The 25,385-nt window shown below is 39.9% G+C and overlaps 1 protein-coding gene across 2 annotated transcripts in view; it reads left to right on the top strand.

Moving 5' to 3' along the window:
* zdhhc15b (zDHHC palmitoyltransferase 15b) overlaps positions 1 to 2,733 on the top strand; it is a 123,800-nt gene extending 121,067 nt beyond the window's left edge. Inside the window, exons 13-14 of one of the 2 annotated variants that reach the window (XR_014754788.1) lie at positions 2,214 to 2,280; positions 2,372 to 2,733. The gene's annotated coding sequence lies outside the window, so the exon portion shown is untranslated. Of the gene's footprint in view, positions 1 to 2,213 lie in introns of both variants that reach the window. The other variant, XM_084697397.1, reaches the window with a different exon arrangement.
* Positions 2,734 to 25,385: the final 22,652 nt, after the last annotated feature.

The following is a 25,385-nucleotide window of genomic DNA, read 5'->3' as shown; positions in this document are numbered from 1 at the left end:
CATTTATTTATACAGCACTTTAGCCAAAGTGCTGTACAATAGCGAATATTTTAAAAACACACATTAAGACACGAAATACAATCCCAGACAATGCATAGACATTTTACCACTGCACGTACCTGTGACCATAATGCAACATAAACTCGATTTGTTTTAAGAAGAGATTTAACACCATTATATGTTGATGCAGTTTTCATATTAAGTGGCAAATTATTCCAGAGCTGTGGAGCAGCCGCTGAGAAGGTTCGATCTCCTATCAGTTTGAGACGTGTCCTTGGAACAGTCAACTGTAGACTACTGGTGGATAGGAGGTTTCTAGATGTATTTTGATTAAATGAAGAGGACCCATGCCATGTATAACCTTATAAACAAACAATAATGCCTTAAACTGAGCATCTTCCAAGATTTCTCAGCTGGTTTGCAATGTATGGGTTTCATGTCTCTGTGTCTGCTAGCATGTATTCCAGCTTGTCTATCTCGCGTGTTCATAGACACAGACTGTTTAGAAAAAACAGACTAATATGTTGGCTGGAACCCCAATGCCATCATCAATCTGTTTTTTATTTAGAAATGTGTTTAATTTTTTAGAATTAATCAGATATAGTTAGGGTTCCTCCGATAGGAGGAAACCTATTGTTATGGGTGGTATTGTTATTATCTTTGTACCATGGGAGTCCATGTGTTATGGCCTCTCTCTCCTGCCATCTGGTACCTCTCTGGTGTGGTGCGTTTCCAGCTGATGATGTGGGTGTGTCCATCAAGGCTCCTCGTTAGCCAATCAGGAGAGCTCCATACCCTTAAGAGTGTCAGTTTGTATGTGTTGGTGGAGGGAGGTGGCAAGAGCTTTGTTTGTGAACTGTGAAAGGTGTTCGTTTGTAGACCTACTGTGTTTGTAACCGAGGGGGCTATTGCACAAAAGTAGAATAAAGAAATCCAGGATAACTGAAAAAACGCAGCTGAACTTAGTGTGATCCGTTCATCGCGGTTTATTCGGTTTCACGTTTGCTAAACCAGGGGCCTGTACTACGAATCAAGATCAACATGCTCTGGATTACTTTCAGTTATCCCGCTACGCGAAGCCTAACAATTGCAGTCACGATAAGTGGTACTACGACGGCGGTTATCAACTCTCTAACTCAACCCAGATCTTTCCAATCTAGAGACGTGCGCGTTCACATAAAGGGGCGGTGTTTGAACCGTATGTCCAATCGCAAACATGGACGAAACAAGAGACGCATATTTCACGGAGGAGGAGCAGACAATCTTACAAACTTTGTCTACTCCTCCTGCGTGAAATATTGTAATACAAGCATATCAGGAATACAGACATAATACAGGCAAATTTCAACAAAGTCGCTGCTGCCAAGCTGGAAAAAAAAAACATACGCTGTAAATGCGTAAGCTACATGACTTATTGAAGATGTGACCATAATTACACGGGTGCATTCCACAACGTTAAACTTTTGTTGCTGTATTATTTTAGTTGCAACCCTGCAGTGGCAAACGATCGTGGGAGCAAATGCTAAATAAATATAAAACCATAATTCAAAACGGTAAGTAGCAGTAGGCAATACTTGCACATATTTTAAGGCCAACAAGTACAAGGCTGAATTGCCTGAATTAGTCCCTTTTGTAGGATATTGTATAGCTACAAAAGGCCTATAGAACAATGAAATTGCCTGCAGCCAACAGGAAGAAAAATTAGGCAACTGGTGGCAGCAGGTTGGAAGCCCAGGCATATGTATGTTTCAAGTAATCTATGTGACCATGTTCATTCAACAATTATTTATGAATATTGTAGGAGTGAAATGTATTACTGTTCTCTGCAGTGACAGGAAATACAGTGGTGTTGCTGCCACCACCCACTGTTGTCCCACTGTGGCATACAGAGGTAACAGTGAAACTAATAGTCATATGCCAGTATGTATGCCATATGTGGTTGCTGAATATGGATCAAATATACCATTTACTTTCTCAAGTGGAGGTCCTAGATGATCAGGAAACTGTGTCTGCCTGCTCATTTTGGGGGTACACCTTTTGAGTTTTATTTACCACTTGCAACACAGATGGTGAGAGTGTGTGAACGTGTGACTGTGATTGAAGTGTCTGTAATGACTTACTAATTGTGGTGGTCTCAACATAAGACACAAGTCCTTAAAGTGCTAATTTCAAATATGACTCAATTGATTACATTTCTATGGTGTTGAACTCAGCAGGAAGAGGAACTTCTTCCTCCCCGAGCCTAGGGCCTCCACTTCAAGGCCAAGACAAAGACACAAGGTATAAGCAAAAAACCACAGTAGTCAAATGGACACCTTCAACTTTCTCCAAGTGTGCCTTGCAAAGGGACAATGTTCTTCATTTGTTTCAGGAGCAGACAGTGTGAGGGCCCTGTATAAAAGAACCCTGGAGCTCTATTATAAGGTTTTTTATTAAAAAAAACAAGGCTGGAGACAGAAAAACTGGAATATGAGAAGAGATCGTACATGACTGAACGACACTAAACTTAGTTACACTGACATATTTTTCCTGTTCCTAGGGGAGGGAGAACACATGAGGATGTATTTGTTAAACTTTTGTCTACGTTTTGATATTTTTATACCTTTTTGTGGCTTTTTTGTTGTGGCTTTTGAATCTTTTGTGGGGGTTTTCACCACTTCTCTCTTTCAATGTCCTATTTATTATTTTTGAAAAATGCTATAAAAGTGAATGAAACATCAAAAATCAATGAAAGTAGTGAAATGATCATTTATGTATCACTTGTGAAGAGCTTTGTACAGATACCCATTGTTCTTTTTGGTTTGAAAGGTTTTGGTTGAAAGAAACCCCAATTTTTGATATGGAAATGATTAGAAAATGGGTCAAAGCAACCCAAGGACAAAAGGGTTAAGGGGAGACACAGTGAATAGGGATAACATACAACATGAAACCTCCCAAGTTGATAACTAATAGTATGTCAAATAATGTTTTCATTACTAGTTTCCTGTAAATGTAGGCCTATGTTTAAATGAGCAAATGATGACGTTGTAAAATATGATATTATTTGCATACATTTCCAGAACAGAAATCAGAACATTGAGTGAAAAACCTCCTTTCATTTTGTCAACATATTAGGAGTCCAAAGTTTTTACAAAGGGCACTTTGGATATATATTTTTCATCATAAAATCCGTTCAAAATTGCGTGGCAGACCGTGTTCTTGCTCAGGTTCTCCGGATCACCCACACTATAAAACTAGCTACCCATAGCGAAATAACGAAACGCTATGCATTCAGTCTGTGGGACTGAGTGCATAGCTTCAATGCGTCGCATTGGCAACATACGGCTCAAGAAGCTGGCAATATACGTAATTCCCTCTGCTAAGAATCTATATCTTTCAGAAAGATACTCATGAGGGAATGCAAAAGGGTTTTGTCGGTCTCTAAATGTTCTGGCTCTTCTGAACGCACCTCTCACTACAGCATCAGCGCACCAAGCTGCACAGGATCTACTATGAACGGTGACGACATTATCGTCAAGAATTAGTTAATGGGCGGGGTTTTCATACCGGTTGATCTCTGATCTCCAACTTATCCTGCTCCCGACCAGGTTAGCCGTTCAGCATATGTTACCATGGCGATCTACCCCGGTAACAAGTAATCCACCGTCGTAGTACAGAAAACCCTGGGTTGAACCTGAAGTTACCTAGCTAACGCCAAATCTTGATTCGTAGTACAGGCCCCAGGATGAGAAGGTGAAGCTATGTCAATCCAGATGTACATAGTTGGGATAAGTGCATCTTCACGGCTTCTTAAATAGACCATTGTATCGATCACAGATTGACTGATGCAGAAATGGAGAAGACGCGTGCGGCATATTTTTCACCCGCTAAGCAGCAACTAATTACGGAAATTGAAGCATTAGGCTGTTTATCAATCCGAAGAACTCTGAGAATGCATGTACATTGTTGTGAAGAATGTTCTTGCAAGTACTTCTGGGAAATCAATAGTGTTCTCGCTGGTCAAGTCACCATCCGATACATCCTCCCTTGGTGACTTGTGTTCTTTGGATTGGATCTGTACTTGGGCAATGAAAGATGACGTCAAACGAGTTCGCAAGAACGGAAAAAAACGTGGATTGATAAACAGTGTAGTGAAGCATGTATGTAAAAACAGAAATACGGCTGTTGTTATTAAACAGAGAGAAAAGCCTGGCAGACAATCGCGGACCAACAATGCGTAAGGATCGAAAAATATCTAGCCTACTTACTAGGAAAGTTGTACACTCTGTTTGAATTGCTTTTAATATGCTTGTTTTATGTATTGTTTGTATTGCTGTATCTGTGTTTATGTGCAAAATGTGCTGGTCTGACTGCAAAGTGTCTTGGAGTAGCCTACTATGTAGCGTTAAAGCATGTCAATAAAATGAATCATTATTTTGCTTACTTTGCCTTAAAAGTAGGGAGGGAATTTATTTCTCAGGAAATTTACCCAAAAGTCAAGGCCTCATTTCAAACCCTTATTCACAATGCAAGAATATGTTTTACAACCATATGTACAAATCTCTATAAGCTGTGTCAAATTCTAAATATATTTCTACAATTAATGTTCATACAGAACACACATGACTGGACAAAAAAGATCCTGGCAACAAGTCAAGATAAAATATAACATGTTGCAGGCTGGTATGTGCCTTAACAGTTTGTAAATGCTATGTAATTACTTACAAGATGCCTGCTACATATTTCATCTAAACTGATTTTAGCAGTTAAGAAGAAGGCTCATTTACATTTAGTCATTTAGCAGACGCTCTTATCCAGAGCGACTTACAGTAAGTACAGGGACATTCGCCCAGAGACAAGTAAGGTGAAGTGCCTCGCCCAAGGACACGTCATTTTGCACAGCTGGGAATCGAACCAACAACCTTCTGATTAATAGCCCGACTTCCTAACCGCTCAGCCATCTGCCCCCAATTTGTCTGGCACTGGGGGCCAATTTGTCCAGGCATCACCCCATCTGGGGAATTGGCTCTCGTCTTAAACCAAGGAAGGCCTGTGATGGAAGGGATTCAGGGTGGGATAGCTACTAACCACCTACAAAAATTGCCCTCTTCATACAAGGTACTTGCAGGACTTGTGTGTCCAGTGACACAGTTACTCTCCTGCTATCAGACAAAGATCCAGTGAGTGTTATTTATTAAAAGCACATGGCTTGGCAAATCCTTTCACTACAAAGTCTATTCAATATGGTAAGGGGTAGGAACTTCTGCAGTATGGGAAGGGGCTTCTGCAGCTGATGATGAGGAGACTGTGTCACTGGACTCTAGAAGGCCTGAGGTATCATGTAAATTGTATGGAAATGCATATTTAGCCCATAATGAATGAGAAGTAATTTCAGTTCAGTTTATTCTTTGCTCCAGAAGGGCAATTTATGTGCAGCAAGAAGGCATCACATGAGAATATACAACACAAACCACACAACATTTAACACAATAAAAGTCAGTTATATAGCACTCATAATATATATATTTGTAACAGGACCCAGGCGCAGTAGGCTACAGCCTGACAGCCAGCCTGGCAACATAGTAAGTATGGGCTAAATCATGCACAATTCATGCTGTGCTAATCAATGGGTGGTTTACAGAATTCACAAACTGTCAGATGTCTCTACTCAACATCTGAAAAAGCTAATTGAGCTGGCAGATGAACACATTGCTGTCAATAAAAGTCTCTAGGATCTGGACCTTGGTATTGAAATCAAGAAAAAAACACTAAGGAAACTATCTGGAGATAAAGAAACTACAAAAAGAAGTGACTTCAATCCTCACTTAAGCATATCTGTAAAACAATGTATTAACCTCTCACGTCTGAAAGCACGTCTCAATATCAATGCTTCGTCATCCAAAACGTTGTTCAGAAATGGGCATGCCATGGTGCAGTAAGAAACACAGGTGAGTGGGACCTATACACTGCTCAAAAAAATTAAGGGAGCACTAAAATAACACATCCTAGATATGAATGAAATATCATTAAATACTTTTTTCTTTACAAAGCTGAATGTGCTGACAACAAAATCACACACAAATTATCAATTATCAATGGAATCAAAGACAAAGTATTTAAAGATATTATTTTATTCATTCAGATTTAGGATGTGTTAATTTAGTGTTCCCTTTATTTGAGCAGTGTATATCGCCTTCATTACTGACTTAATTGAAATCACAGTTGCAACTTCACCAACCATTTCTAAACAACTGCAATAGTAGGGTTTAAAATCAAACTCGTGACAGCAATAGTGACAAGTAATGCATGTTAATAAAAAATATATAAGAACACATTCAGAAGACAACGGAATAACTGTTGAAAACGTTTATTTCAGATCATAGCGGCAGCTGATTTAACACGAGACTACAGAATTAATCTTAGGCTGTTAGCTTGCTCTGGAGCAGGCTAGCTGCAAAGAATACATCTCCATGGTTACTTGGCTGGGTTTAATTCAACCTGCTGTCGTGCAACCAAGTCCAAACTAAATTCATCCAGGATAACTTGAAAATCCCAACTTAATCCCTTATACCGAGGTGAAATCAGTTCCATATTCGAGATTCAACAGACATTCATATTCGTACCTCCGTTCAGGCTCCGCGTCATATTTAGGGACCGTGGTAAAAGAGTAGACAGTCCGAATGTTTCTTCAATATCTTTGTCATAATCGACCATACAAACTTCAAAGTTGTTGCACATTCTTCTAGGCCTACTACTGACTGACCAAATTGTCCAAGCTTTGGTTTGGTGATAATGACGTCATTTTGTTAGCTGGGTTTCCGTCAGAAGTTAATATAGTTGTGTTTTCCTATTTGCCTTTGTTTTCCAATTTGCTGTTGTGTTTTGCTATTTGCCGTTGTGTTTTGCTATTTGCTGTTGTGTTTTGCACTTCAGGGCCACCGTAGGATATGTCTAAACATAGGGATGGGAAGATTCACCGATTTGCATCGGTGCATCGGCATAAAAGTTCACGATGCGATGGCCCGGATCAAAAAAGTGTGCACAGGATACAATGTGGGATGAAATCGCGATGCATCGTTTCTAACATCTTTGCATCGGTATAATCCGATGTATTTATATAGAATTATGTGTATGCGAACATCTTTAGTATTTAGAAATTTGACCAATGATATGTGACCAATAATTTTATATTTAGTTAGTTTCTTAGCCACGCTCTTATCTCCACTGCTGTCAGTGGCCGATTCTCGTGAAGTCTCTCTGCAAAGTTTTGCATGAGTTGGAGGCGTGTTATGGCGGAGGAAGAGTTACACGTTCCTACAAATTGCAATAAATCCAAGGTTTGGCAACACTTCGGATTATACAAGAAAGATGGGCAATTTGACAAGACCCATGCAATTGGCAAGATATATCGTACTGCTATAAAGTACAAAGGCAGCACGGCTAATTTAGGTTGTCACCTGAAGAGGCTACATGGTATTTGTGTGGAGACGTCTGCCTCCTCCTCAGATTCAGCTGGCTACAGTCAGAGGCTAGCTCCACCGGTACCCCTATTCTATATTCTCCGACAAAACATATCCCTGTTGTGTACGACAAAGTAAGACGAGAGATAGCTGTGTCATTGAGAAAAATCTTAAGTAGGACGTATGAGTTCAATTTAGTGTGTTGTATTATGACAGTGTTTACAGCAGCTTGTGACTGCCTGTAAATAGTTAACCCTTTTTTACATTCAGAGAACACATACAAGAGGAAAGAAGGACTGGTTTAAGGCAAGGTCCAGGCCTGATGTTATTTTATCTATTGTCAGAGACTTTTAATTGAATTTTAATATGTGAAATAAAACTTTCACTTGTTTAGTTAATTGATTATTTGCAGTCTGACAAAGAAATAAATCATAGCATAAATGTAAATCATTATTTACCATATTAAATTGCATAGCATCATATTCCCTTTGCATTGCATCTCATTGAATCGCATCGTGTGGAATCGCACTGCATTGCAGTAGGGGTGAATCGTATCGCATTAGTAGTTGCTTTTATGCATCTTTAATGTATCGGATCGTTGGCAGTGCATCGAGATGTGTATCGCATCGTCCTCAGTGATGGAGATGCACATCCCTACTAAACATGTAATACAGATAGATGTTCCTACATATAACTGAATGCAAAAAGCTATTAACAACTTAAGCATCAACCCACTAACAACAAGTGCGTTCGACTTCATGCAGCGCCGGCAGCGCCGACAGCCGGCTGCAGTCGGTTGCCTTGAAGCTGAGAATGCCATCAGAGCCTGTTTAAGGTGAGCCTTGCCACTCCCTATTAAGCCCCATTGTACCGAATTTGGCTGCAGTTCCACCAGAATTCCACTGGGGGTGATCGCGAGCGAGTGCATGTTGAATGGGAGTCAATGGAGCTAAATGGCTAAATTTGTCTCTTTCGCATGATTGTCGTTGAGAAAACTCCGATTTGATTGTAGTTTTTGCATGTTCAACATGGATTATAGGTCAAAAGTTGAATGAACGAGTACTTATGACCTTTTGATTTCTTATAGGGTGAGTCGTTGTTGCCCATAACACGCTAGCATTCTGCTAATGAATGCTGATTTATTAGTGAAGGACTGATACGACCAGAGCTCCCGCTTGATGGCATCCGAAGCGGAATCAGAATGTCAGAGCATTAGCAACATAAGCAACAACATTAGCAAGCCAAAACTCTTTCTAGCATGTGTATCGACAGGGAGAGCCTAACCTGTCAGCTGTGTTGTCGATGCCCTGAGAGAAATAAAGTAAGTGACCAGAGCTTTCCGTAAAGCAGTAGCTCTGGTCGTACAATGTGTATGACGTCAATTACATTTTCAAAAGCTTTTTAGAACAGAAAGGTGACTTTAAAACAATCTAACAGCCAGTAGTGTGTATTTCTTTGCCTCCCCTTTCGAATTCAGAATTCAAATTACTAGACAAAAAATGTTATCCTGAGAAAAGTGGATTTTGAGGGGGTACCGCTCCATAGACCTCCATTCATTCTGCACTCGCTCGTTAGCGCCCTCACATGGAACTTCAACCAGTTCAGAACCCGGAAGTTTCCCGAGAGTGGCAGTTCTCTCTATATTAGACATTCTCTGATGCCATTGAATGCTTCAAGTCAGCCGGGCTGCAGGCGACGCCGGCGCTGCATGAAGTCAAATGCACCTATTGTTAGCTAGCATCAAGGGGAACTCGGACAGCCTCTGACGGCCTTTCATTAATAAACTCGCAAAACAAATTGCTTTGAAAACAACTTCTGACTTCAAAAACGACCAAATTCCAGTAATAAAATAAACATTTTGTTGAGTAATATGTTCTCATCTGTTTTTATTTGTATTCCTATTGTGTCAGTCATACTGTTTGTATGTGTTATGTAAGTTAAGAGGAAATTAACTAATGGGACTCTTATTTTGACACCTGAGATACCTATAATTTATTTTTTATTTTTGCAAAAACAGAACAACAACTCACAAGAACTCTCGCAGGGGAAGAGAATATACATATAATACAAATGTTTTCAAAGTGCAAGAAAGAACTACCCAAGCAGTAAAACAAACAAAAACAAATCAAAAGGGGAATTACTTGAAATAACACGAGCCAAAATGGCTATGGAAAATAAAATTATCCTTTAGGAGCGGCACACAAGGGGAAGTGAATCAAAACAGTAGTTTCTGAGATATATTACTACACATTTTTCTTGCAATTACACTAGATTTGATCTTTTTCAGTGATGAGAAAAACAATTTAAAATCATTCATAAACCAGACAAAGGAAGGCTTAGAACTTCTCCACTTACTGCAATGAATATGATATTTACCCATAAGAATAATCATATTGACTAAATCTAATACAGACGAATCTACATCATCCATATAAAAGAGGATGTGTGGCAAGGTGAGAACAGGGACACCAACGATTTTAAGTGACAGCCAATCATGTATCTTAGACCAGAAGACATTGGACACGGGGCAAAAAAAGAACATGTGTTCCAGAGTCTCATCAGCCACCTTACAAAAAACACAAGGGTCTACATTAAATCTGAATCTGTGTTTCAGAAAGTCAGTGACCGGATATATTTTATAAATTATTTTAAGGTGAGTTTCTTTTACTTTCGGGGAAATGGGCCATTTAATTAATTTAAAATGTAATTTGTCTATGGGCAATGCACCCGTATTTGGAACCTGTACACACAATCTTCTTCCATAATCAACAAAAAATTTGATTTGAAAGCATCATTAATATATCTGTTATTACATTTACTGTCAAACAAAGTACAATCATTTATAACTAAATTTGGTAAAGTTGGTATGGGTCTTGTTCCTGCATACAACATTGTGCCTCAAATTAGCTGTAATAATGGTACAGGTATTGCATTACAAATCTTGATAAATTCTCTAGAAGTACAATTAAAACTATATTTATCCAAGACAGCTTTATACTACAAAAATGTACCATTATCATCGATAATATCGTTTACAAACACAATGCCCTTTTCATACCAATCAAATTTGAATAACGATTTCCTGTTGATTACAATGACCCTATTGTTCCATAAGGTGGATCCATGTAGAGAAAAGTTATGGGTGAATATCAGTTTCCAATACTGTAGAATTAGTTTGTGGAAGTTTGATAACTTAATAGGAATTCTGGTCAACTCAAAATCACACTATAGAAAAAATGCAAGCCCTCCTACTTTTTAAAATATATTTCTAGGTATATGAAACCACATAGAATCTGGTTGTGAAAGATATGTTTTTAAAGGTCCCAAACATCGATTCAAAATCCAAAGCATTGATTCCACCCATAGCATACTCCTTAACAAACTATGATTTCTTAACATAATGAGTTCTATTTCCCCACAAAAATTGGAAAATGACTGAGTTGGCTTTCTTAACATTACCAGGAGACACATACAGGGAGTGGCTTTGATAAATTACTTTGGAAATACCTTCTGCTTTAGAAAGAGTAACTCTACCAAGGATGGTGAGGTCTCTGGTAAGCCAGCGACTCAGATTTCTTCATATTTACTATACGGTTAGAAAAATTAACATCTTCCCTTCTGATAGCATTTGTAGACAGAACTATCCCCAGATATGTCAACATCAACCATGAATTTATCCTTTAAAAGAAGTGCTGTGTCATCTGTAAATTGACTTACTTTAAATTCCTTATCAAATATTGAGATTCCATGCAACTCAGGGTTGTGATAAATGAGCATGATAAGTGATTGGGTGGCTAGAATAAACAGTTTAGGACAAATCTGGCACCCTTGCCTAATACCTCTGAGCACCTCAAACCTAGGAGTTATACCAGGATTCAGGGACACAACTATATATGTCAGTATAAAACATTTAAATTATTTCACAGAAGCTGTTCCCAAAACCTAAAAAATCCCAAACATCAAATAAAAATCTAGAGGCGATGCCGCTTATAAAAATCTAGAAACAAAATAAAAGCATCAGTTTTAATGAAATCTCGATAATCAAGCATTTCTAGCAGCATTCTGGTATGATTATGAATGTTTCTACCCCTCATCAGAATCAGAATCGGATTTATTCGCCATGAAAGTTTGCACAGACAAGAAATTTGCTTTGGCAGGAAGGTGCATACAGTAAACATAGGAATCTTAAATTTAAATATGTGGTCTAACTATACTAAGGATACATAAACTAGCAGTACTAAGTGGAATACAATAAACATAAAATAGAATATACTACAAAGTAGAATATAAGTTGCCAATTTACATTATAAAATACAATATAAAATACAAATATTACAGGAGTTTAGTGTAGTGCAAAAAGTTTTTTAGGACATTCAGTCAGTGTGAGCTTTGGCCTTGTTGAGGAGGCCGACAGCGGAAGGGAAGAAACTGTTTGTATGGCGTGAGGTTTTGACCCTGATGGGCCGCAGCCTTCTGCCAGAAGGGAGTGACTGAAACAGGGAATGTCCAGGGTGGGAGGAGTCAGCCACAATCTTCTTCGCCTGTCTCATGGTCCTCGAGGTGTGCAGGTCCTCGAGGGAAGGCAGATTGCAGCCAATCACCTTCTCAGCAGTGCGGATGATACGCTGCAGCCTGCGCTTGTCCTTGGCAGTGGCAGCAGCGTACCAGGTAGTGATGGAGGAGGTGAGGATGGACTCAATGATGGCTGTGTAGAAGTGCACCATCATTGTCTTTGGCAGGTTGAATTTCTTCAGCTGTCGCAGGAAGTACATCCTCTGTTGTGCTTTCTTGGTGAGGGAGCTAATGTTCAGTTCCCACTTGAGGTCCTGGGAGAGGATAGTGCCCAGGAAGCGGAAGGACTCCACAGTGTTGACTGGGGAGTCACACAGGGTGATGGGGGTGAGTGGGGCTGTGTTCTTCCTGAAGTCCACAACCATCTCCACTGTCTTGAGAGCATTGAGCTCTAGGTTGTTCTGGCTGCATCAGGTCACCAGATTGTCTGCTTCCCACCTATAATCAGACTCGTCTCCACCAGAGATGAGCCCAATGAGGGTGGTGTCGTCCGCAAACTTCAGGAGTTTCACGGACGGATGACTGGAAGTGCAGCTGTTGGTGTACAGGGAAAAGAGTAGAGGAGAAAGGACGCAGCCCTGGGGAGATCCAGTGCTGACCGTGAATCAGAGACTTGTATTCCCAGCTTAACACACTGCTTCCTGTCAGACAGGAAGTCTGTGATCCACCTGCAGGTGGAATCAGGCACGTTCAGCTGGGAGAGCTTTTCCTGAAGCAGAGCTGGGATGATGGTATTAAAGGCAGAGCTGAAGTCCACAAACAGGATCCTGGCGTAGGATGCTGGGGAGTCCAGGTGCTGTAGGGTGAAGTGGAGGGCCATATTAACTGCATCGTCCACAGACCTGTTGGCTCTGTAGGCAAACTGCAGGGGATCTAGTAGAGGGTCTGTGATGGATTTAAGGTGTGCCAGCACCAGGCGCTCAAAAGACTTCATTACCACAGAGGTCAGGGTGACAGATCTGTAGTCATTATGTCCAGTTGGCCTGGGCTTTTTGGACACAGGGATGATGGTGGAGGACTTGAGACAGAATGGCACATGGCATGTCTCCGGGGAGGTGTTGAAGATGTAGGTAAACACTGGAGACAGCTGGTTAGCACAGTTCTTGAGGGTGGCTGGAGAGACAGAGTCCGGCCCAGCTGCTTTGCGGGGGTTACATTTACATGTATTCATTTAGCAGACGCTTTTATCCAAAGCGACTTCCAAGAGAGAGCTTTACAAAAGAGCATAGGTCACTGAACATAACAACGAGATTGTCCCAAACATTGCAAGTAGCCAAAAACATGAAGCATACATTGTGAAAAAGCTAAACAAGTGCCAAAAGGGAAGACCCATAAGAGCATGCAGTTATACAAGTGAACCACAAACAAGTGCAGGACTGTACCTGTAGAAGACAATCAACAGTAACATATTTCACAGCGAGTACAAGACTTAGCTTCGTTATATCTAACCTGAAAGAGCAATGAGTCACTTAATAAGAGTCATTGTAATCCTGGAGGAAACTAACTAACAAGTCCAGCCAAGCATTCTTAAGTGCCGTTGTACTCCCGGAACAAGTGCGTCTTGAGCCTTTTCTTGAAGGTGGGGAGACAGTCAGTGTCCCTGATGGAGGTGGGGAGCTGGTTCCACCATTGGGGGGCCAGGCAGGAGAAGAGCTTGTGTTGGGACCGGGCAGTCTTGAGCGGTGGGACCACCAGGCGGTTGTCTGAAGAAGACCGTAGGTGACGGGTGGGGGTGTAAGGTTGCAGGAGAGACTTGATGTAGACGGGTGCAGTCCCGTTCACTGCTCGGAAGGTCAGTACCAGGGTCTTGAATCTGATACGGGCGTTGATGGGTAGCCAGTGGAGAGAGATGAGGAGCGGGGTAACATGGGAGCGTCTGGGTAGATTGTAGACCAGGCGGGCCGCCGCGTTCTGAATCCTCAGAAGAGGGCGGGTTGCACATGCTGGGAGACCAGCGAGCAGCGAGTTGCAGTAGTCCAACTTGGAGAGGACCAGTGCTTGGACTAGCAGCTGGGTGGAGTGCTCAGACAGGTATCTCCTGATCTTCCGGATGTTGTAGAGGGTAAATCTACAAGACCGGGAGACTGCGGCGATGTGGGCCGTGAGGGAGAGCTTGTCATCCATGGTAACCCTGAGGTTCCTGGCAGAGGATGAGGGGGTCACCGTCGCAGATCCCAGGGTGATTGACAGATCGTGGGAGATGGAGGGTTTAGCCGGGATGATGAGAAGTTCAGTTTTGGCGAGGTTCAGCTGGAGGTGGTGCTCGGTCATCCAGGTGGAGATGTCTGCGAGGCAGGCTTCAATCCTAGCTGAGATCCCCGGATCGGTCGGGGGGAACGACAGGTACAGCTGTGTGTCGTCGGCGTAGCAGTGGTAGGAGAAGCCATGGGAGGTGATGATTGGTCCAAGTGAGGTGAGGTGGTGTACAGAGAGAAGAGGAGGGGTCCAAGGACAGTTGCTAAACCTGTTCTTCGACTCCTTGAAACTGTCCCTGTCCCCACTCCTAAACGCGGCCTCTTTGTCCAGCCTCAGCCTTCTGAGTTTAGCTGTAAACCAGGGTTTGTCGTTGTTGTAGCTCACCCTGGTGCGTGTTGGTATACAGCAGTCCTCACAGAAGCTGATGTATGATGTCACAGCCTCTGTGAGCTCATCCAGACTATTGGAGGCAGTCATGAACATATCCCAGTCAGTAGAGTCCAAGCACGACCGCAATTCCTCCATAGCCTCACTGGTCCACTGTTTCGATGTCCTCACAGCAGGCTTGCAGCGCTTAAGCTTCTGCCTGTATGCAGGAGCCAGGTGAACCATGGCGTGGTCTGAGTCACCCAGTGCTGCTCGGGGAACCGCATGGTATGCTTTACTGATTGTAGAGTAGCAGTGATCCAAAGTGTTCCCTTCTCTGGAAGGGCATCTGATGAGTTGTCTGTATTTGGGGAGTTCTTGAGTGAGATTGCCTTTGTTAAAGTCGCCTAGCACAATAACCAAGGAATCCGGATTTTCATGCTCCATGCACAATATCTGGTTAGCGAGCACACGTTGAGCCTCATGAAAGCTGATTGACACTCATCAATAATATGTGATAACCCCTCATTCAAACGATTAACATAGACATGTGCCAGCAATTTATAATCGTTACATAACAAGGTAATTGGTCTCCAATTATCCAATAAAAGAGGATCTTTGTTAGATTTGGGGATAAGAGTGATGAGACCATGTTTCATAATGGGAGAAATATTACCTGCTGAGATACAATCTAAATATGCATTGTAGAGTAGTTCCCTGATATCATTCCAAAAGAAAGACAGAAACTCCACAGTTATCCCATCTATTCCAGGTGATTTCCCCTTAGACATCTGCTGGACTGCTAAGTCTAGCTCCTCAATTTTTAGCTCATCCTCCATAAGTTGTTTAAAGTTATCATCCATTGACTTCTTAAACCCCTGAATCTGATCTAAGAAAAAACAACAATCTTCTTTAGAAAAAAACGACTTGTACAAATTACTATAAAAAGCTTTGATGTATTCATTGACTTGGTCCTCAACAATAGTATAATTAATATTTAACTTCCGAATACTCTTCTTCGTCTGTCTCTGTTTTTCCAGACTAAAAAAATAAGAAGTTTTTTTCCCCTTCTTCAATCCAACGAACCTTCGAACAAATAAATTCCCCCTTAGCCTTTTCCAGATATATATTGTCAAGATTGGACAGTAGATCGTTTAATTCAGTCTGCTCTTCCTGTGTCAAATCATCTTTACAGCACAGCCTATTAATTCGACTAATGATGTCTCTTTGTCTTATCTTTCTAAGTGTTGATATTTTTTACTTATCCTAATAGCTATTCTTTTAATTTTGAACTTGAACCATTCCCATTTACGGAAAATACATTTCCAATTCACCTACTTCTATAACCAGTTGTTTAACTACTTTACAAAACTCAGCATCTTCCAAAAGGGTATTGTTAAATTTCCATATGGAGTTTGTTATTCTCTCTTCCACCCAGAGAAAGTGTCAAAGATATAACACAATGATCAGTCAGGGGTGATGCTGAAATTTTACACCCATTAACCTCATTAATTAAACTGTCTGAGATCAACCAATTATCCAATCTTGAGCACTGGCCATTGTGAGATGAGTCGAACCAGGTAAAGTGAATTCTAGTTGGGTTTTTCATTCTCCAATAATCTATTGGCCTTTGTGATCAATTCAGCTATTGTTTCGTCAAACGTGTGGCAATGCCTCTGATGGTAGACGGTCTGACCAAAGATCAGGGGCCAAATTAAAATCCCCCCCTATTATTACTCCATTTGTTGAAAAAAGCATTTTCCATTCTGCTAAGCACTCACATAAGGATGAGAAAATACCTTTGTTCTGTGCTCTATTGTTATAACCATACACACATAACAAAATGTAGTTTATACCATTCATTTCTGTTGCAATGATTAACCAATAGCCGTTAGTCCCTTTTATGGTCAATAATTTTCCCAGGAAATCGGTTTAATAAAACCATAATTCCTGCCGAATGTGACGTTCCATGACTGAAAAAGATAGTCTCCCCATTGCAATTTCCAAAATTTTGTGTCAGCCTCAGTTGAGTGGGTTTCTTGCAAAAAAACACAATTAGCCCTTTGCTCCTTACAAAAAAGAAATATAGCCTTACGTTTTACATTATCTTTCACCCCCTAGTATTTAAAGAAATAATGGACAACATTTTGGTGATACGTATATTCTATAAACAAAGCCCAAAAGAGTAACAATGCGCAGGAATGAGCAAGTAGTCCACAATCCACAGAGTACAACCAACCCTCCATACAGCATAGACGGTGAAAATGAAAAACTACAAACCGAACAGCCATTGTAGCAAAGGTCCATCCAAATATGAAATCAGCTTCCTTCAACAGGTTGTTTTTTCTCTGAAGGCCTCCTATTCTTTTCTGAAGCACACAGATTTCTTCTCGGTTTTCCTTGATTGTTGTTGTGTTAGCTTCAATACGTCTGTCGAAGCTTTTCAAAAGTTCAGTCTGCTCGTCCGTTTTACTGGTCAGAGCTTGTATGGCTTGTAGAATTGCAGCGCCATTATTCGCGTCTTCAATTCCATCTTGGTGTCTCTGTTTCTTTGGCCTCGGCTGTTTAATTGGCGTATGGTCTTTGTTAATTTTGTCTTCTTTGGATGAGTGCTGCACGGCTTCCATTTCTTCTTCCACAACAAGATCTCCACATGCCTCGTGGAGAGCAGCCAAGGTGTAATTGTGGTCGGACATGAGTTCAGAAAAATTTGAAAGATAGGAAAAGAAACTCAGGACGTTGTAATATCTTTCTTTTGTCACGTAACTTTGACACTATGCTAAATAGCTGTCTAAAGGAGGGGTTGTTACACTAGTTAACCACATTTCAAGGACTAAAATTATACTTTTTTACCGGAGCCTGCAAAAGTGCTGCCACTCACTCCGCCATCTTGAGACCCCTCGAGATACCTATAAGTACACCTGTTAGTTTCCTGTGTTGTGCTTCCGGTTACTGAGCCTTGCCAGAGAATAGTTGTTTATCAATCCGAAGAACGCTGAGAACGCAAGTACATTCTTTTGAAGAACGTTCTTGCAAACGCCCTTGCGAGAATGGTCTTGCAAGGACGCAAGGACGGAGAATGAATTGAGATGGTTAGGGTTTTCCAGGACTCGCAGCATTATGATAACACTGACTGACTACTAAAACTAGATAACAAAGCTAAAAAATGGTCCCTCTACCTGTAATTTTACGTTTTCTGTAGCCCTTGCTAACTTACAGTACCTAATGTTAACTAGTGTCTGCACTGCACTGCTAGCTAGGTTATCGAAAAGTCTGAGCAAATTTACAAATGAGCCGTTTCATCAATAAAATAAGAACATTTTCAGCGACTACACTGCCTATTTCTCGTCACATTTTAATTCAGATGCTGATTTACAAGTACCGTTTAGCTGAAATATGAAAAGTTAAAAATTACAGTTGTGAGGTTTGTCCGCCTCGCTTGACATCTTGCAATGACTTCTGGGGAATCAGAAGCGTTCTCGCTGGTCAAGTCACCATCCGATGCATCCTCGATAAAAGGGGCGGATCAAAAACATTTCCAGGTATTTTTGGCGTTCTTGGTGACTTGTGTTCTCTGGATTGGAACCGTACTTAGGCAATGAAAGATGACGTCAAACGAGTTCGCAAGAACACAAGAACGGAAAAAAACGTGGATTGATAAAAAGACATTCTCTGAAGGGTGAACTTTAAAAAAAATACAAAATTATTCAGATCAAATACAAAAAATCCAGGCACTTAAACAGAAGTTTCCAGATCAATGAATATATATCTTGCCTCAGTTTGAACAGGAATAAAACGTATAGACAGATATATACAATACTTGACAACAACAAAGATCAAGACAATATAAATAATATCTACATAACAAACATAAGGACAAATAACATATCCATAATATCTCTACATATACACAACATAGGGTCATCTCAGATTAATTTAAAGGTATCTAACAAGGAAACCAATTTAAGAGCTTTCTTGACTTTGATCAGCTTTAGGATTTTAACTCATTCTTCCAATGATTCAAGATGGGTTTGGTATTAAAGTATCTACATTTGTGTAAAAAGAACTTCCCCAATAAGATCACAACATTGAGAACAAAATCGAAGTTCTTATCCTCCACAAAAACACAAAATTTGAATGTCTGTACTGTCAAAGGTGGCATTATAATATCTTTGGATTGTAGCCAGCTCCACAGATTATTCCAGAAGGACTGCACCGATTCACATTGAAAGAACACATGTTCCAAACTTTCCACTTCCTCACCACAAAATACACAAGCATCTGCTTCAAAACCAAATCTTAATCTTAAGAATGTGTTTGTTGTTGGATAGATCTAATTTAAAATCTTGAAGGATATCTCTTTTACTTTAGGGGGAAGTGGATATGAAATATACCTTGTTCTCGTTTTCTTAATTTCCTCCACAGAGAGATCTTTGAGGATATATTTTCTTCTCACTGAGTCAGGATAATATTTCTTAAGAAGCATACTTCTAACAACCCTGTTATTACATTTATTATCATAAAAGTCAACACCATCAATGGAAAGCTGCCGTAACATAGGAGTAACTTTTTAGTTCAAAATGTTTTCCCTAATTATTGATCTTAATGCGAGTGGTATGGCTCTTACAAATGTATCATAAATACTCTCAGGACACTGGAAACCAAATTTTTGGGATGACCTCCCCACACCGTAACAAATTCCCATTGTCATCCATAAAGTGAGCAACCGCCCAAATCCCCCTTGACCACCAATCCTCCATGAACACAGATCTTTTACTGACCAATATATATCTATTGTTCCACACTGGTGTATTATGTGGCGCAAAATTATGCTTGTATAATAATTTCCAATAAAGAAGGACTTGGTGATGGAAATTAGACAGTTTAGTTGGAAATGAACTACACTCAAAATCACAATGAAGTAAAAAATCTATACCCCCCATTTGTTGAAAAACCACATTAGGAACAGTAAACCAAAAAGAATCCCTATTCTTAAGAAAAGATTGCAACCATTTCAATTTCAAGACTCCATTCATGATATCAAAATCAATCGCATTAACACCACCTTCTTCATAGTCTTTAACAGTATCATTCTTTCTGATGTAGTGACATTTGTTTCTCCATATGAAATTGAAGTTAACCTTATTTATAGCTTTAATCATTCTAGCTGATATGGGCAATGAGAAGGCCGGATAAATGAGCCTGGACAAACTGTCCATTTTAGATAGTAAAACTCTCCCAAAGATTGTGATATCTCTCTGCAGCCATCTATTCAAGAGCTTCTTACATTCATCAACCTTATTCCATACATTCTTATTGTCAGTTGTGGTCATGTCTTTAGAAATAACAAGACCCAAATATTTTACCTCTGTTTTAACCTTTATATTATGAAATATCTGTACAGGGCAATCATGTAAAGCAAGTATTTCATATTTATCTAAATTCAGATGTAGGCCTGAAGCTTTGGAGAATGTGTCAATTGATTGTAAAGCTAAAGGAATTTTATTTTAATTCCCTAAAAACAATGTTGTGTCATCCACCAATTGACTTATTATTATTTGATTGCCCATCACATCCAGCCCTTGAATACCACTATGTTCGATCAAAATAGATAACGTTTCTGCCACCATTATGAATAATAACGGTGAGCTACCACACCCTTGGCGTATTCCCCTTTTAATCTCAAATCGTGACCCAGTACCATGTTCCAGAGCTACAGAGCTGTTGATTCCATTACAGTGCCTTGCCCCCCTTGAACTTTTTGACCTTTTGCCACATTTCAGGCTTCAAACATAAAGATATAAAACGTTTTTTTTTTAATCAACAACAAGTGGGACACAATCATGAAGTGGAACGAAATTTATTGGATATTTCAAACTTTTTTAACAAATCAAAAACTAAAAAATTGGGCGTGCAAAAGTATTTGGGCCCTTTACTTTCAGTGCAGCAAACACTCTCCAGAAGTTCAGTGAGGATCTCTGAATGATCCAATGTTGACCTAAATGACTAATGATGATAAATAGAATCCACCTCTGTGTAATCAAGTCTCCGTATAAATGCACCTGCTGTGTGATAGTCTCAGAGGTCCGTTTAAAGCGCAGAGAGCATCATGAAGAACAAGGAACACACCAGCCAGGTCCGAGATACTGTTGCAAAGAATTTTAAAGCCGGATTTGGATACAAAAAGATTTCCCAAGCTTCAAACATCCCAAGGAGCACTGTGCAAGTGATAATATTGAAATGGAAGTTGTATCAGACCACTGCAAATCTACGAAGACCCGGCCGTCCCTCTAAACTTTCAGCTCATACAAGGAGAAGACTGATCAGAGATGCAGCCAAGAGGCCCATGATCACTCTTGATGAACTGCAGAGATCTACAGCTGAGGTGGGAGACTCTATCCATAGGACAACAATCAGTCGTATACTGCACAAATCTGGCCTTTATGGAAGAGTGGCAAGAAGAAAGACATTTCTTAAAGATATCCATAAAGTGTCATTTAAAGTTTGCCAAAAGCCACCTGGGAGACACACCAAACATGTGGAAGAAGGTGCTCTGGTCAGATGAATCCAAAATCGAACTTTTTGGCAACAATGCAAAATGTTATGTTTGGCGTAAAAGCAACACAGCTCATCACCCTGAACACACCATCCCCATTGTCAAACATGGTGGTGGCAGCATCATGGTTTGGGCCTGCTTTTCTTCAGCAGGGACAGGGAAGATGGTTAAATTGATGGGAAAACGGATGGAGCCAAATACAGGACCATTCTGGAAGAAAACCTGATCGAGTCTGCAAAAGACCTGAGACTTTGTCTTCCAACAAGACAATGATCCAAAACATAAAGCAAAATCTACCATGGAATGGTTCACAAATAAACATATCCAGGTGTTAGAATGGCCAAGTCAAAGTCCAGACCTGAATCCAATCGAGAATCTGTGGAAAGAACTGTAAACTGCTGTTCACAAACGCTCTCCATCCAACCTCACTGAGCTTGAGCTGTTTTGCAAGGAGGAATGGGCAAAAATGTCAGTCTCTCGATGTGCACAACAGATAGAGACATACCCCAAGCGACTTACAGCTGTAATCGCAGCAAAAGGTGGCGCTACAAAGTATTAAGTTAAGGGGGCCAAATACTTTTGCACGCCCAATTTTTCAGTTTCTGATCTGTTAAAAAAGTTTGAAATATCCAATAAATTTCGTTCCACTTCATGATTGTGTCCCACTTGTTGTTGATTTTTTCAAAAAAAAAATTTTTTTTATATCTTTATGTTTGAAGCCTGAAATGTGGCAAAAGGTCAAAAAGTTCAAGGGGGGCCAATACTTTCGCAAGGCACTGTATATAATATACCAATTATTTTAATAAACCTTTCCCCAAATCCCAAATAGTTTAAAGTTTTTAGTATAAAAGGATGCTCAACAGAATCAAATGCTTTATAAAAATCTAGAAACATAACAAGTCCACTTCCCTGAACTGTATGACTAATCAAGTCTAATACAAGTCTTATGTTATTATGGATTGATCTACCTTTCAAAAAAACGGATTGTGTTTCACTAATTATGGATGAAATACCTTCCTTTAGTCTCGCAGCAACAGCCCCTGAAAAGATTTTGTAATCAGTATTAAGAAGTATAATTGGCCGCAAATTATCTAATAATCTTTTATCTTTACCAGGTTTAGGAATCAGGGTGATCAAACCTTGTTTCATGCTCGTCATTAGTTCATCCTTTTCTATACACTCCTTCAAAGCTTGAAACAATATCTCTCTCACTTCTTTCCAAAAAAACTGATAAAAATTGGATGTAAGCCCATCCATTCCAGGGGACTTGTCTTTAGCCATCTTCAATATGACTGAGTCCAGTTCCTCAATTGTAAGATCTGACTCACACAAATCTGCAAAGGAATCCTCAATACAAGGAATGACGGGCCTGATCTTTTCAAAGAAGACATTAGCATCCGTTGAGGAATAATTAGAGGAATACAATTTAGAATAGAAGGAAAACACTTCTCGTTCTATATTTCTAGCATATTTGCTCTCTATTCCATTTATCATTAGACTTGTAAGCGAGTTCCTTTGCTGTCTACTTTTTTCTAAATGACTAAAGTATGAAGAGTGTTTTCCCCAGCCTCAATCCATTTAGCCCTTGATCTTATAAAAGCCCCCTGATCCCTGCCAAGATAAAGATCATCTAATTTAACTTGTAGTTCCATTAATCTATTTTTTCCCTGCTCGTCAGGTACCGATAGACTACAGCATTGTCCAATTTCTCGAAGCAAGTTTCTTTCATATTCCATTCTTTTTTTTAAGAGCTTTGCTAAAGTTGATGGAAAATTCTCTAATTTTGTATTTAATAAATTCCCATTTAATGACATGACTTACCCCTGAATTATTTTTCCCAAGATCTGCTATAATAACCCTTATCTTTTTGCAATAATCTTCATTTTGTAATAAACTAGCATTGAATTTCCAATACCCTTTATGCCTGGATTCCTTCACTGTTGGTATCAAAACCAGATCTATAAAACAATGATCTGATAATGGCGCTTTTGAAATTTTAGATTGTGCAACATACCTTAAAATGTCATCACTAACTAACCAATAGTCAAGTTTAGACTTTACTTCTCCATAAGGTTTAAACCATGAGTAACTTCTTATCCCAGGATTTAGCCTCCTCCACACATCAGTTAAATTATTATTATTACATTATCATGTCATGAAGCCCTGAACAAAGGCATTACATTGCAGTCTACCCGATCTAGGAGGCATCCTATCTTCCCATTCATCTGGTGTCATGTTCCAGTCCCCACCAACTAAGATGTAATCAGTGGGGAACCGCACTTTAAGCTCAGAAATCATATTGGTTACAGTCTCCAGTAGGAGTTTGTTTCGGACATCAGTATTATAACCATAAATATTAGTTATGAAAAAAATGATATCTTGCATTTTCAATACCACTATCAACCAGTCACCGCCTTGATCAGCTTTTTTTTTTTGAGTCACAATTTCACCAGGACAGTTGTTAAAACATATCGCTACCCCCCCAGAACGATTAGTACCATGGCTAAAGAAAATCTTGTCCCCCCATTGGTTTCACCAAAAAGTTTCATCCGCTTCAGAAGAATGCGTCTCTTGTAAAAACAAACACTGAGATTTGAATCCCTTACAAAATAAAAATATTGCCTTTCTCTTTATAATATCCCTCAGACCCCTAACATTTAGTGAACCAAACGAAAATGTAACATTTAACACTAACACTAACAACGGAAAACAATGACCGTAACACTTGCTTTTTCCGTCCACCTAGTAGCTAACTAACTAGCGTTAAACCGTAACCTTATGGAGGAGCTTCATCATTCCTTTCACCCTTTCCACCGTTACCTACCACAGACTATGATTTCACCTGTTACTTCCAATACGTCGACCGTCTATGAAAGCAAAGGGACCCCTAAAGAAAGCCAGTTTCCCAGCTCGCCTCGCTTGTTCAATTTCAGGCCATAACTTCTTTCGTTCTTCCCAGTCCTCCCTTGGCAACATTTCAGCAAAGCGTATGCCCTTTTCCCTGCAGATTGGAGAGTCCTTGGTCCGTCGCCAAACCTTTTCCTTCATCCGGCTTTGACCAAACAGAATGATGACATGTCTGGTCTTATTGTCCATCCTCTTTCCAACTCTATGCACTATATCAACTGCATCTTCCATCTTAGCCTCAAGCTCTGGGACGATCCTTCCCAGTATTTGAACAATTTGAGCTCTGATGTTTTCATCAGAAAACAGAAAGAAATAGTTATTTTGGTAACCGAAATCTTCCATAATGCAGACTTACCAGCTTACTTTCATCTTTAGGCTATATTCAAACGAAATGCCACGAAATTCACACTGTCTTCAATTTAACATCAGTGTAGAAATATGGCCTGTGTTTTATATGTTCATCCTACAAAACCAAACGCCTATTAATGGATATAACGTGATCTAACAAGACTTGGTAATAATGTAATAAATAAAAGCTTGAGAACTGTGTGTAAAATATACTTTATTGGACATTTGCCTTTGAAAGGGGAATATTTGCAGAACCATAGGCTACAAAACGTTTCCATCAGATGTAAGTGGGGGTGAAACATAGAGTCACTGAGGACCTTCATTGTCCCACAAAAGCAGTCTTGCTTGATGACGATCAAAAAAAGAATAATGGGTGTGTTTAACAAAAGCTTCTGAAGGCAAGACTCCAATCTATGCTCGCGCTTAACATAATATATTTGCCATCATGTCATGAACGTTTTTACGAAAAAATAAAATCTGTTTGAAAATAACGGGAATAAACTATATTAACACCATTTCATGTATGTGTGACAACGATTTGCTAAACTTGCTACAACAAGGCAGGCAACTCAAGCCATTTCTCCCTGTGCTCATTCAATATAAGTCCATGGCTCATTCAGCTCAATGTAAATCGGCTATCGGCTAATGTGAACTTTTGTGCTCGTGCCCTGTCAGTATCCGCGAGCACATTTGCAGGCAACGTTTCTTGACGTAGGCAAATAAATGGGCTGCTAGTTTACCCATTTGGGATTGGTTTCAATCTTAGCAAAAATCAGGAAAAATTATTCTATGAAAAAGCTAGCAGTATGAGCCAGGTTCGAGAATCTAACAAAAATTATTGGGGGAGATAGTTTTGTAAATGTTGACTGGAGTTAATAGAATAAAAATGACCGGAAGACACGGGAACCTAACCGTACATGCAATACCACCTACATCCACCGGGGCCGTTGCTTCAAGCCGAGGGGCGAGGGGTGGGGGCTTGAAGCATGCACGAGTTTCGG

The sequence above is a fragment of the Hypomesus nipponensis genome, chromosome 1 (assembly GCF_054491055.1).
Source record: "Hypomesus nipponensis isolate SF chromosome 1, ASM5449105v1, whole genome shotgun sequence".
In the NCBI taxonomy this organism is placed as follows: domain Eukaryota; kingdom Metazoa; phylum Chordata; class Actinopteri; order Osmeriformes; family Osmeridae; genus Hypomesus; species Hypomesus nipponensis.
This window is presented reverse-complemented; position numbering and strand designations above follow the sequence as displayed.